This window comes from Helicoverpa armigera, chromosome 7, assembly GCF_030705265.1.
Source record: "Helicoverpa armigera isolate CAAS_96S chromosome 7, ASM3070526v1, whole genome shotgun sequence".
Lineage (NCBI taxonomy): Eukaryota > Metazoa > Arthropoda > Insecta > Lepidoptera > Noctuidae > Helicoverpa > Helicoverpa armigera.
The window spans coordinates 7,190,264-7,206,084 of record NC_087126.1 but is presented as its reverse complement, the minus strand read 5'-3'; the positions used below and the strand labels follow the sequence as shown (position 1 = coordinate 7,206,084).

Below are 15,821 nucleotides of genomic sequence, written 5' to 3'. Positions count from 1 at the left end.
GGTTTTATTAGTCAGTTTTTGTCTAGATCAATTTTTTTATGATGTACAATAAAGTAACGAAAATTGACTGTCTCTATAAGCTACTTTTTTTTTTTGCAGATCGAGACGAAATGCAATCGCAATCTTGTTGAAGGTAAGCTACATAAATATATTTTCATAGCATTACTAGGTACAGTCAGATGCAAAGAATGCAGATATATTGAGTAAAACTCTACAACATGAAACGAACATCAATCAATGTGGACCAAAGTCGACATATTACATCCCAATTCGCGAAAGTCTGTCACCAAAAAACCGCTGGGAATACTACACAAGTTCACTAAAGACAAATCCTTGTAAATCCCAGTTTGGCCGTCCTTTTCGGTGTATTTACACGTCACGAGATCGTCGGCCGAAACGTGACGGAATCGCGTCGATCACTGCAACCGCACAAATCGTGCAAAATGTATGCAACAATATTTATTCACGTCAACTCTGACGGGATTTGGCAATGACGTGACGTGTGAATTGCCTTTTAATCCTTGAATTATTACTGCTTTGTTTTCGCGCGGTTATTCAGAAGTTTTTTTAAACGATCTATAAAACTAGTTACCGAAACTTGGAGTTGCTAGTGATGTTAATATATTTTGAAAGAAAATAATAATAGGTTCCATTTTTTCGGCAAATAAGGACTATTATATCAAGTATTTACTTGGCCAGAAGCCAATTTCTCAATAACCTCTAAATTATTATATGTATTATACCCAGAAAAGAAATATAGAAAGCAAGACTGTCATTATTCTCGGTAACCATAAAGGGTTCATTCACCCTAGAAAAACATCCCAAGCGATTAGAATATTCTTTCATTCGATAATAGCCCGTAGCTTCCAGTAACAAAATTCACAACGGAAAATGAGTAACTTCGTGATCCTATTCAAGCAGATTGTGGTTAAAGAAAAAATATAATATTTTTTTCACTTTCTTATTTAAATTTCGATCTACAAGGAATTATGACGCCAGTAATAATAAAATTAGAAACTATGGATGAGATAAGTTCATGAACTCATCCGAATATAAGCATGATTGTTTTTTGATTATTTTTGTTCTTCTGCGAATCACAGTTTAATTATTATCACTTACATTAAACAAAACTCGTTACCTTGTCAGTCCTTTATAAATAATATTAGTAATTTTATATGATTTTCCTTGTTCTTAGAAACCGAGTGAAAATCGCTACACTTTCAAATATTGTTTTAGGATTGCAATTCTGCGTAAACAGAGGTTGCCTGTGAAAGAAACTTTTTCGTTATTCCAATGTTTTTTTACTATTTTCGTCTGTAAAAAAACGTTTTGAATGAAAAAATATTTAAAACGCAAAGCGACTGCGCCGCTTAATTTAACTAATTGAATACCTACCGTCCGAAGGTAAAAAGTTAAACTGAAAAAACGTACCGTTTTGGCCGCCCTTCCAACCCGCTCTACTTGGTTCGCGCTACCCAGTTCACGCTAATTAAGTGTCACTCCAGATTTTTAGATTCTAGAGAAATTCGTGATGGGTATTTGTGGAATTTTTATTAGAAAGATATTTTACAATTCTAAATACTCGCCGTCGTGTTACATTCTAACTGATTTAAATTCGTTTTCATTTTCTCAGTAACCAATCTATTGTTTTAATTTACTAAAATGTGCAGCTATTTTTTCCAAGCAAAATAAAGCAGATTTATATTGGCAATATTTCCTGTTGTTTCACGAACATGGAGTGGCTCAATATTTAATAGGAAAATAAGGAAATATTTTTGAGACCTTTTATATTTTAATTTTTTCACGGAAATCTTTTATGTATTTGCCGGTATTTAAACGAACATTATGTTACTCTATTTTGTGAACATGAGGTGAATGATAAACAGTAAAAGTTGTTAACTAGTTTTCTCACAATTTATAGCAGTTTATTTGGTAAATGCACGCATACTTGAATATCAATCTAAACTTGTTATGAGTGGAGTTAGTATAGTGAAATTATTACGAGTTATTCGGTGAGCAGTTATTTGTGGAACATAATGTTTCCTGTTAGATTTTTAGTTTTTAGGAATGTAATTCGCAAGTGGCTGACGTACATTTGTGAATTCGTTTCACTGAAAATGCAGAATAATGTATGAGCATCATACCTTAGTTAGAAGTGGTACTCTTTACATTGCAGAAAGTTGGTTTAAATTACCAGTTGAATCATCGTTTAAAGTGAAATTATTAAATGAATTTAATTTTCATTCCGAAGGTAATTTCAAAACGATTATTAGGTATGTTAACAAGTGTCTAAAATGGAGAATTTTTATATTTTTTTTTACATTTCCAGATAATTCTTTTGAATACTATTTTTTATTTTAAGACGAATGCAATGTTAATATTTAAACCCATACTACAACAATAGCTACTTAATGTTTCTAGACACAGATCCAAAACAATCTCTTCACCCTTTAACAAAAGCTCTAATAAAACAAAAAATATCGTCCTAGCAGGATTGCTACTTAAAACAATAGAACAGTCTATTTCCTCCACTTATTTATTCAAAGCAAACTTCGAGCTGGAACTGACTTAACAAACAGTAAAGACAGTTATGGTCTTGCTACAAAATCTTAAACATGTGTCCAATACTTGTCTAAAAAAACGTGTGGCTGCAAAACGACCTTATAACGACAACGTGTGGCTGCAAAACGACCTTATATCAACGTCATAATTGTCATTTTTTTAGATAAGTGTTAAACTGACAATAACAAATAAATAAATTGTAGTTCCCGAAAATTTGTATTTCTTTCAAGGTCGTTACGGTATCGGGGAACGGGGAATTGTTTTGATCGATGGTCTATATAGGAACAGATAAGTACTTTGTAATTTTTTCTACCATTTCTTACCAAGAACATTGCAGAAGAGCTTGCATCAAAGCCACTGCAACAACTGTGTCTTTGAAAGTTTGCTCATTCTTTAGTACAAGTCGTAACTTTATTTCATTTGTAAGTTAAGCTATATATTTCGACTAAATACGATAAACTTCGAGATCTTTAGCAGTTTATACTAGGTTCCTACGCTTGAGTGATCCTGACTTGCAGTTTTCATTCTAAGATTCAGTCATTCTTACACAGAAAGTGACTAGAGATTTACTTCTAGAGATTTGTGCTTACCCCATATGCTCCCTTATGTACTTACCCCATATGCTCCCTTATGTACTTACCCCATATGCTCCGTTATGTACTTACCCCATATGCTCCGTTATGTACTTATCCCTTATGTTCCGTTATGTACTTACCCCATATGCTCCCTTATGTACTTACCCCATATGCTCCGTTATGTACTTATCCCTTATGTTCCGTTATGTACTTACCCCATATGCTCCCTTATGTACTTACCCCATATGCTCCGTTATGTACTTATCCCTTATGCTCCGTTATGTACTTATCCCTTATGCTCCGTTATGTACTTACCCCATATGCTCCCTTATGTACTTACCCCATATGCTCCCTTATGTACTTACCCCATATGCTCCCTTATGTACTTACCCCATATGCTCCCTTATGTACTTACCCCATATGCTCCGTTATGTACTTATCCCTTATGCTCCGTTATGTACTTATCCCTTATGCTCCGTTATGTACTTACCCCATATACTCCCTTATGTACTGTCCTCACCGTTATGTACTGTCCTCACCCTTGTGTACTCTCCTCATATACTCCATTATATACTTACCCCATATATTCCCTTATATACTTACCCCATATGCTCTCTTACGTACTTACCCCTACACTCCCTTATGTACTTACCAGCCACATTTATGTACTTACCCTATCATAAATATATAAAAGTGTTACATACATCTTTTCGGACAAATGACCTTACGAGGTTGACATAGCTCAATAGCGCTCAAGCCTCATATATCAATAAAATGATAAAAAAAAACATGATACCTACATTAATTAGTTCTAATAACAGTGAACGCTTATTCTGGAAATCACAAGCTTATTAAATTACTGTTAAGGAATGTTATTTATACTAGTACTGAAATATAAATTCTACGAAAAACATCCAACATCTTATTAAGTTATATCGAAAATTGAAGCTCTTTTTATTAGTTACTAATTAAATATCTAAGATCCTATCTATCAAAATGCGTCTTGCGAGATCGTTCTTCAATAAAAAATTGAAAATCGGCACAAATGAATTGTTCAATTTTGACTACTGGACATAATAAAACATGTTTTCAAAAGCAAGTAGTTAGGATACCTATCAGCGTGCAACGAACTCCAAGTTAATAACAGATGGTGTTAGTCCAGCAACCTGTCAGGCCGTATGAATAATTCCTAACTAATTTACACTTGATAATAATTTATTCCTTAATGCGGTTCAGGCTAAGATCGGATTTCAGCAGTATGCATTGTAATAATAGAGCTATATAATCTTGTTTCTAGGACAGATGGGTTTTGTACCAACACTTTTCAATACTTTCATTGTATGTGTATTCCGAGATGCAACGCTCGAGGCGTGCATTTGTAACTTTAAGATGATACAGTACAGATTTTGCGAGTTTACTGTGACATACATTTGAGTTAGCAGTGTTGTGAATATCATATTTGTGAACTTTTTTTGGAAATGGGAAGTTATCAGATGACCCGTAGGTACCCATAGACTAAAACTTGTTTAAAACCCAGTTTTGTTCCCTATGAAGCCCTTTGAGAACCAGGGCCGAGGTAACTCTTTCGAACAATCCCGCAGCTCTGACAGGCTTCAGCTATTTCAGGCTCAGGCACTGTAGAGATCGGTGAGTTCTCTTTGAGCAGCGCGAGGAACAAAACACGTCGCTGATACCGGCCTATCTTCGGTAGACGGTCGGACGAGCGAGCCATCCATAACCCACCGCCCACAGACCCACATAGGCATGGCAAATATAATATTTGTTATTTTTTGCGCAACGTATGGTATAAGCCTTTATGTATCCGGATATTGGACTCCGACTTTTAAACCAGTCCATATGAGAAGCACTTTGATACGTCAGATTCAAACTGAATGTCACTTAGATTGCACGTAGCTCCAACGCAAAAATAACACATTCCCTTTCTACCGCTATGGAACGAAGTATTTCCCAACGCAGTTTTAGATTGGTTTCTCGTATTGGCTTTCGTAGCAAAAATACCTCAGTAACAAGGGAAAAGCTTCAATGGAAATACAACCCTGCGAAAGGCACGTATCTGCGAATGCCGAACGCATCACAATCGCATGCGTTCGCAATGTTGCAGTAGTTGTAGGTTGGTGCAGTTTACCACTGTACATAGTATAAGTTTTAAAGAAAGATTTTTCAATATAAGTTTCTTTAAAAATAGTTTTGAGATAGGCACTAATTCCATTAGAAAGTAAGTTGCTAAAAAGTATTCAAGAATTAGGGGAATCAATTAACATAAGTAAGTAGTCCATAACTGCGATTTTACACTATACTTTTGTTAAGATTCTAGCCCGTTGAAATATAACTAATTTAACGTTAAAAACCTTCAGAAAACCAACTCACCATTGTTTCCTCATCAACGAGAAAATATGTATTCTAGATTTCCCCTACCAACGCCTTTGAATTCAAGGGCCTAGGGAAATAAACAAAGTTAAATGACTTGGCTTGTCAGATTTTGAGTTTGCCGTCAATTCCAGATTTAGGTCGACTTGTTTTTCGAGTTACCCTCACAGGGTTTATTGAATTCGTCGAAGAAAATGGTAAACTCGTTTTGTGCGACAAAAATTCGATTAGGCTGAATTGTGTTCCGCTGAACGGGATTTTTATAATAAAATAACAATTGATTCTTTTCTGATAGGTATCGAGACGCTTGTCATTAATTCTTTGGTATGTTTCGCGAAATATTGTAAAGGGATTTGGTGTTAAATCGTTTTTATTATTGTGTGATTATATTTCGAGTTTTACAATGAATGAACTTTATGCAGAAATTATTATCTTTTGAGTAGAATAGGTCAGAGTTATTGGTTTTTCTGAGAAGGTATAGTAAAATGAAATCATTGATGTATGAAATAATGTTATACATATTTCGCTCGCGTTTGTGAGTTAAACTAGTTAAAATCTCGTTAGAGTTAGGACGTCTATTTACATACTAACTGGTCTAACTGAGTTGTTTGGAAGGGATAAGTAAGCACCCGGTATATCCAGCAATATTAAGTACACTAAGTAAAACCTAATGTTACGGACTTTACCTTTAACGATATTTTGACTATTCAAAAACTTTAATAATAAATAAATAATGTTTATTTCCAGTAAAATAAAAACGTGAAAATATTCTGAAAAAGAAAACAGTACATTTTACTGAATTAATTATCTTTAAACAAGTAAGTTTCAATATAGGTAAAAAGTTGTTATTTTGCAAACAAGATGTGGTTTATTGTAGTTTATAATTATTTATAACTCAAACTATTTCTATTCACAGAATAAAGTTATAAAAAGTATACTTGAAGCTATGGGAAAAAAGTTATAATATAACTAGCTATGTCGATTTTGCCTCTCTTATTTACATTAACATAATAAGCATAGTTTTATAGTCGTATGTCACGCGAAGTAAAAGCTACGGTATCGAGGTATTAACATTTTTATACGGTTTGAGACCCGATTAGAAATGTTTTTCTTTGTTCCGTTTCTGACAATCAGGTTATTTTTAATGGCATTATTTTTTATTTACAGCGCTATAAAATCCTTTCACTAAATATTATAGAAGACTGGTCTGGTTGCTTTTAATACCCAGGTTATAGGGGTAACTAACATCCTATTTAAACTCGTTCAGCAGTGTTATGAAACAAACAAATAAAAACTCATATTTTTTGATTATTATTTTGTTTCATACTATTAACAAGGATTAGCATGGTTATAACAAACACGAATATACCTCCATAATACTCAAAATAATATTACTTCCAGCGTTAAAATTTTGATCTTCATTTTGAATAGTAGCCAAATAGATTCACATAAAAATATTTTCATATATAAGTGGCCGTTTTAATCAGAAATCCGTGCTTGTATTTATTATGTACGATCTAGAGAATTGTATAGATTTTTTTTTATATTCTCTTGAGTGGTACTTGTGTCAGTCGTAAAAGAGGACTGGGGGAAATGGCCACTGGGACAGATCTTCGAAGCTAGACGGTCTCGTCCATCTGTCATAAAAATCTCTGATTATTTCGTTTATTTACTTCGAAGTCAGTAAATGCTGAAAGCAGAAGTTAAGGATGAGTGGGATAGTAAATAAATCCGATGTTTGTTTGCTGTGTTTTGACTTGAAAGGTCATTTTGATGTTACAAAACGTATGTACATATGCCTTAAAAATAAAAGACGAACGAAATAAAAGGAAAAAATATTAAGTCCTTACCACGAAACTATATCAATGTTTTCGAGTAGATAACTAGTCACCTTTTTCAGATATATAATGTTGTGTTTTCAAGGGAATTTAAAGACTTCCAGCGTTCATTAAATAGGACAAGTTGCTTGATAGTGATAGAATTCCGAGATAGCAACGTCGCGTTGTAGTTAAATGTGACAGTTTAGTAGTCTGTCTGCAAATAAACCTTGCTTGAAGAAACTAACACAAATTGTACTAACGTTTATTTGATGCGTAGAACATTAAATGTAGCTAAGTTGGTTTTTTATTTCACTTTAAGGCAGTAAATTGTTTGTAGGTTAATTGTGTACATAAATTTCTTTTTAATTTAGCAGTTGTAGAGGATTTTGACTTCGTTTAGCGAGATTAAATTAGTAGTAGGTAATTGTAAATTTTATCTGTTTAGACATAGTTTGTTTGTAACTTAATTAATTATTTGTTTAGCCATATAATTTTCCAAGCCAGATCGATTAAAACTTAAAACTGATAAAACATCCGAATTGTAAACATCATCCTTTTTGGGAAGTCGGTTGAAAATTACTTAAAACTCATGGACAATATACCCCAAAACTGACTTCTTCTCACACCAATAGCTGCCAAAACGCCAATAAATCGCATCACCGCACTAAAACATCACCAGGGTACGAATTCAGAATCAATTGTACATTTTCGTTTCCGTGAGCTGAAAACCACGAACCAAATACGCGATGCAGAGGTAACAATTGTGTTGGCCCAAATGTGCCACGTACGAGTAAACCTAATGTTTGCCAGTTTACCTGACTCTTGTTACGTCGATGCTGTACTGATGAGATTGTTTTTCATCTATACTAATATGTTTCATCTCTACTAATGAGTTTGCTTGTTTGTTTGTTTGTTTGAACGCGCTAATCTCAGGAACTACTGGTCCGATTTGAAAAATTATTTCAGTGTTAGATAGCCCATTTATCGAGGAAGGCTATAGGCTACTTTTTATCCGGGTTCGTGCAGAGGTTTCCACAGGATGCGGGTGAAACAGCTGGCAGAAGCCAGTTACACGATAAACTGGTGGGTCCTGGATGTCCTTTGAACATCTTGAACATTAACATCAAATGGCATAGCAACGAATGTAATTGTGTAGCTTCTGTTGGCAGTAAAGAAAAAAAATGTTTGACAGCCATTACTGGTGTAGTCAAAAGCCTGACCTAAACCAGTTTTACTAACGGGTATCGGACTCGCCAGGTAACAGGGTTGTGGAGGTCATATATGCAGTCACTTTATGTAAAACACTGGTTCACAGCTGCATCTGTTTAAACTGGAAGCCGACCTTTTGGAAAAAGTCTAGGCAGGTGATGTTGATACACGATTTTTTTCACAAATTGTTTGCTTGGAGTAAAAAGAACATTAATGATACAGAAAACTTCGCATTTTCCTTATCATTATGAGTTTTTTTTGGCTTGAGGCTTATCTAGCAAATGGTAAAAAGGAAAGTCGACTAAATGAAGCCATTAGTGTACTACCTACCTACCTACTCTGTTAGACTAACACAAAATGTTGTCCTGAATTAATAATATTGTATCAGGGTAAGCACTGCTAATTGCGTAGTACAGATGTCAGATACAAGTTAATGGTTTGGGCTATTATCGTAATACAGGGAACCTAAGACTTTTTTATGATATTATCGTCAAAGTTAACAGTAAACATGTAGCCTGAGTTATCATTACTTAAGAAATCAAGAGGTTATAAATAGGTCACCATTTGTAGGTACTTATATAGTAAAGACTTTTTTTGTTTTCTGTTATGAAGCGGGAGGAACCAGGGATACAGAACTGGTAGCAATTGTATCGATAGTCGTTTAGAAAAAGGCTGTCAGACTGCACTTAATAACAAAATATCAAAACCTTCAATCTAAGAATATTTCAAAAGTATACATTCTACATAATACGTGCCACCAAAATTGACTATATTACACGTTTGTCACACAACACTATTAGAGCAACGCTTACTAATTTTCGCAAAATCAAATCAAATGAACGTTGGATTATGATTTTGTGCGACCAAATTGTGGTTCGTTGGTAGTAATGAGCGCAGTGGCGAGTGCTAGCCAAAAGCGGTGGTTTGATGGCCAAATAATTATACTACATGTATGACGAAAACTTGGTTAGTTGATGTAAATAGTTTTAGTATTTGTAATACAAATTGCACACACATAATTAGGTAAAAACGTAAATATTTTACGTTGTTATTTAGCTTACTATAGCAGTTTTTCGAATGTTTAATTTGTGGTTATATTTTGCTCAACAATAATAACATTAAATCAGAAAATACAATCAATAAAGAAGACGAGACTTTCAATGAAATTGAGAGTTAGGTCACAAGTATGACACGAACCAATTACCATCGACCTAACTATATCTATATACCTAAACCATACTTTATTTTGATATGTTTTCCGCGGAAGACTATTATATAAAAAACCGGCTAAGTGCGAGTCGGACTCTTGCACGAAGGGTTCCGTACCAGAGCAAAAATTAGCAAAAGAATCACGTTTGTTGTATGGGAGCCCCCCAAAATATTTATTTTATTCTAGTTTTCAGTATTTGTTGTTACAGCGGCAACAGAAATACATCATCTGTGAAAATTTCAGCTCTCTAACTATCATAGTTCATGAGATACAGCCTGGTGACAGACGGAAGGACGGACGGAGGAGCGAAAACAAAAGGATGCCGTTTTACCCTTTGGATACGGAACGCTAAAAATTACGTGTAATATTATCAAAAATAAATGTAAATAATATTTCTAAGTTCCGTACAGCTTATAGTATCTTATATCTTCATGCAAAGCCATGTAATATGAGGAATATCTGTGGGAATGTTAGCCTAAGCGCCAAAACTACTGCAAATTGATATTGGATTATGTCGCATCGCGTCGCGTGTTATTAACATTTTGGATTGCAGGGCGTCATGTTGCATATTACCATGTGTTTTATTGTATACATTAATATTAATAGCTATTCTAATTAAAATTAAGCCACTTATTCAGTCCAGTCTATAAGAGGTAGGTACATAGATACTACAAATTAAAAGCACAAGTAACGACAGATTTGAAGTATTTATTTAGGGATCAAAATGCATTCGATTAAGTGGCAAGTGCAAAAATATTCCTTTATATCGAATTTCTATGGGTACTCCGACTTGTTAAAGTCACATTAATAACATTACAGAACAATACGTTTTAAAAAGTATCTACCCAGGTAAATATAATAGGCTCCCATTGTGAAAAAGAAGAGAGAGAATATTTAAAAAACTTCCCACTGAGTTTCTACATAATGGTTTCACTTTAATATTACGGAACTTCACAAAAGAAATTCCTGTCCACTTAAGTTACCAGATATTGCACGAAGAAAAAGTAACTTAATGCTCTTAGTAAAACACTATTTATTATGAAGAAGTTTAGTTTTTGTTGAATGATGAATGCTAAGCAAACTACCGACTGAGAATCTTTGTTCTTTGTTCTAGATACACTAAGGAGAAGAAACTTCTATATAAAAGTTGAACTTTCAGTTTGTACAGACGCCTGTTTATTTAATAACTGTCTTATTTCATTCTGAAAGTCAACCTTAAATTACTTACCTTAAATGTAGTTTCTTACAATATTTTTTACTTTTTTTTTCAAGCTATACTTTATATTATTCAAATGCAGGTAAGTACACGAACAAATTGTAAGTTGTTAAACGAACGTAGCCCCAACTACATATTATTTGGATTCAAAATGAACTGCAACAAGATTAAAAGCATATTGGGCTAAGATTAAAAAAAATAACAAAAAACTAGCTAAACACCTATACTTATACTTACTCAAACAAACGCCCTTGAAAAGGCCAAATATAATGTAACTTTACGATAAAAACCGTAACGTGAAAATGCTTTTATTTATTTATTTATTTATTTATTTATTTATTCTTCAACCTTATCACTAACATTACAGATATACAATCCAACGCGTTAGTGAGGCACTTATATTATTTTTTACAAAATTCATCCTAAATTCAAACTCGGTAATTTACGAGACCACACAAATCCAACACAACATCATAATAAAGAAAGATATATATGTACAACAGGCTCCTAAAATCCGGTTTATATACAAAATTTTATTTGTATTTGAACGGCCATATGCCACAAACGAGAAGCATGAATTAATTAGTAAGGCCACTGATTGCGTAGTCAATGGAGTACTAATATCAACCATTCGTGTGATGTGTTATATACGATTAGAAGTAATTTATTACGTTATTTTACATTCAAAGACTGGCACGTTAAACTGTAGGTCCCGGCTGTCATTGAACATCCTTGGCAGTCGTTACGGGTAGTCAGAAGCCAGTAAGTCTGACACCAGTCTAACCAAAGGGTATCGGGTTGCCCGGGTAACTGGGTTGAGGAGGTCAGATAGACAGTCGCTTCTTGTAAAGCACTGGTACTCAGCTGAATCCGGTTAGGCTGGAAGCCGACCCCAACATGATTGGGAAAAGGCTCGGAGGATGATTTTACATTCAAAGACGTAATTAGTAGCGTACTTTTTTCAAATGAGCCTTTTGAAATCTGCTGAAGTTATTCCTTTATTGTGCCAAAAACGTATACATGTATGCACAGTGTATGTAAGCTTCCTTATTAAACTGTATAATTTGTCAACTATTCGGTAGTCTTAGTCAAAGACTCCAGTGACTTATTATTCTGTAAAGGCTCTGTAACGTGAATCCGTAATGACGGAATTTGGGTACCCGTAAGTTTTAAGTTGACTGTAACCGAAAGTATTTACTCCAGTTTTCGTGCTGATTTCGAGTAATTATTTAGTTAACTCGATAACTAAGTGTAACTTAACCTAATCTTCGACTTTCGGCGATTAAGTTTAGGGTTAGCTTAGCTGTTGACTAGGTTTAGATCAACAAGAGTTCAAGTTTGTCTTTATTTGTGTTTAATTTGTGGTTATATTTTGCTCAACAATATAACATTAAATCAGAAAATACAACTACTTAATAAAGAGGACGAGACTTTCAATGAAATTAGTTAGGTAACTCACAAATATGACTCGAACCAATTACCATCGACCTTCCTATATCTATATACCTAAACCATACTTTATTTTAATATGTTTTCCGCGGAAACCTAGTATATAAAAAAACCGGCTAAGTACGAGTCGGACTCGCGCACGAAGGGTTCCGTACCAGAGCAAAAATGAGCAAAAAAATAACCTTTGTTGTATTGGAGCCTCCCAAAATACCGATTTATTTTATTCTAGTTTTCAGTATTTCTTGTTAAAGCGGCATCAGAAATACATCTCTGTGAAAATTTCAGCTCTCTAACTATCACGGTTCATGAGATACAGCCTGGTGACAGACGGAGCGAACGGACGGACGGACGGACAGAGGAGCGAAAACAATAGGGTCCCGTTTTACCCTTTGGGTACGGAACCCTAAAAATTACGTGTAATATTTTCAAAAACAAATGTAGGTAAGTAATATTCCTAAGTTTCGAGCAGCTTTTAGTATCTTATATCTTCATGCAAAGCCATGTAATATGAGGAATATCTGTGGGAATGTTAGCCTAAGCGCCGAAACAACTGCAAATTGATATTGGATTACGTTGCATCGCGTCGCGTGTTATTAACATTTTGGATTGCAGGGCGTCATGTTGCTTATTACCATGTGTTTTATTGTATACATTAATATTAATAGCGGTTCTAATTAAAATTAGGTCACTTATTCAGTTCAGTCTATGAGATTTACATAGATAACATTATGATGTATCTTGTGATGTCTTGATGCATACGTATGTTATGAACAAGAGCAGTAACTTAGGACTTAACCATGGTACCACAAATGAAAAGTACAGATAATGACAAATTTCAAGTATTTATTTAGGGATCAGAATGCATTCGATCAAGTGGCGAGTGCAAAAATATTCCTTTACATCGAATTTCTATGGGTACTCCGACTTGTTAAAGTCACATTAATAACATTACAGAACAATACGTTTTAAAAAGTATCTACCCAGGTAAATATAATAGGCTCCCATTGTACAAAAGAAGAGAGAGAATATTTAAAAAACTTCCCACTGAGTTTCTACATAATGGTTTCACTTTAATATTACGGAACTTCACAAAAGAAATTCCTGTCCACTTAAGTTACCAGATATTGCACGAAGAAAAAGTAACTTAATGCTCTTAGTAAAACACTATTTATTATGAAGAAGTTTAGTTTTTGTTGAATGATGAATGCTAAGCAAACTACCGACTGAGACTTTGTTCTTTGTTCTAGATACACTAAGGAGAAGAAACTTCTATATAAAAGTTGAACTTTCAGTTTGTACAGACGCCTGTTTATTTAATAACTGTCTTATTTCATTCTGAAAGTCAACCTTAAATTACTTACCTTTTAGTTTCTTACCTCTACAATATTTTTACATGCTTTTTTTGTTAAACACATTATTCAGATGTAGATACACGAACAAATTATAAATATTTGCTAAATGAACGTAGCCCCAACAATTTGGATTCAAAATTAACTGCAACGAGATTAGAAATATATGGGCTAATATTAAAAAATAAACAAACAACTAGGTAAGCACCTATATTTTTAATCAAACGCTCTTGAAAAAGCCAAATATAATGTAACTTTACGATAAAAACCGTAACGTGAAAATGCTTTTAAAATTCATCCTAAATTCAAACTCGGTAATTTACGAGACCACACAAATCCAACACAACATCATAATAAACAAAGATATATGTACAACAGGCTCCTAAAATCCGGTTTATATACAAAATTTTATTTGTATTTCAACGGCCATATGCCACAAACGAGAAGCATGAATGAATTAATTAGTAAGGCCACTGATTGCGTAGTCAATGGAGTATTAATATCAACCATACTTGTGTTGTGATATATACGATTAGAAGTAATTTATTATGTTATTTTACATTCAAAGACGTAATTAGTAGCGTACTTTTTCCAAATAAACCTTTTGAAATCTGCTGAAGTTATTCCTTTATTGTGCAAAAAAATTATATATGCACAATGTATGTAAGCTTCCTTATTAAACTGTCCAATGTGTCAACTGTTCGGTAGTCTTAGTCGAATACTCCAGTGACTTATTATTCTGTAAAGGCTCTGTAACGTGAATCCGTAATGACGGAATTTGGGTACCCGTAAGTTTTAAGTTGACCGAAACCGAAAGTATTTACTCCAGTTTTCGTGCTCATTCCGAGTAATTATTTAGTTAACTCGATAACTTAGTGTAACTTAGCCTAATCTTCGACTTTTGGCGATTAAGTTTAGGGTTAGCTTAGCTGTTGACTAGGTTTAGATCAACAAGAGTTCAAGTTTGTCTTTATTTGTGCGCTTGAATGTTTATGTTTACTTGGTAACTTGAGTTTGCAAATAGTCTCCATTGTAGTTTATTGACTGCAGGCGCTTTAGGGATAGAAACTAAATAGTGGTAAAGTGTTTTAACATAAAACTTTTAATTTAAATAATTGCACACTAATTGTGTTACTCTAAACATTTTATGCATGTTGCTTATCATACATACACTAACCTATAAGTCTATGTGAGTATTTTTTGGTTCGAAATCATGGAATAATCTCGCTGTGGGTGCAGCTTGAGGATGTGTCAGAGTTTGACTGACTAAACCCACCACTTTCCTTGTTAAGCCCTTTATGTACTAGGCCCTTTATGTAAGGTAACTCTTTCGAAAAATCCCGCAGCACTGGAATACGCACGACCTAATAGGAGAGAAAAAATAAAACGCAATTAAAGTAAAATATTATTCGGACAGCTTCTTAATGCAGCAAAAAGTATATTCCTAAGTTTATTAGTGTTGTTAGCTTTACTTACTTGTGCACAGATTTTAAGCCGAACTTAACTAAGTTAGCTCAGTACACACATTTTGGTGCAACACAATCCAGTGATTTACTTAAACTGATTCTCTTGTTAACTAGGATCCTCTGATGTGTTACTGGAAATTAACTGAATAATCGGATTACTGGCGTAGAATTCGGCTTTATGATAAGAGAGCTTTTACCTAAAAGGACGTGATACACCACTAGCAGTTTATATTTTCACAAAAGTGTTTTTTTTTTGTGAGTTTAAAATTATACGTTTAATCACCTAGTATACAACTTTATTTTTTGAGTGGGCAAAATGAAAGGCATTATAGCCGTGAAACTGGTGTCGCATTCCTGAAAATCTGCCTTTAGGTACATTATACATAGTTCGGGTAAGATACTGGTAAAACAGCTCTATGGTGAAGAAATTAGAAGTAAAATATTTGTAACTAGGTGCCTACCTATTTACAATAATAAAATTGGCCTTTATATAATTTATATATTCTTGTAATCACACGTATATATTCCGCTTCAATCCTTATCAAAGAACTATGAAACTACGATTTGCAAGTTGCCA

At 33.9% G+C, this 15,821-nt stretch overlaps 1 protein-coding gene across 2 annotated transcripts in view; it reads left to right on the top strand.

Moving 5' to 3' along the window:
* The window catches only part of LOC110377502 (alkaline phosphatase), an 89,520-nt gene that overhangs the window by 36,958 nt on the left and 36,741 nt on the right, over positions 1–15,821 (top strand). For both annotated transcript variants that reach the window (XM_021336428.3, XM_021336427.3), the window contains exon 2: positions 100–133. The gene's annotated coding sequence lies outside the window, so the exon portion shown is untranslated. The remainder of the gene's footprint in view (positions 1–99; positions 134–15,821) is intronic.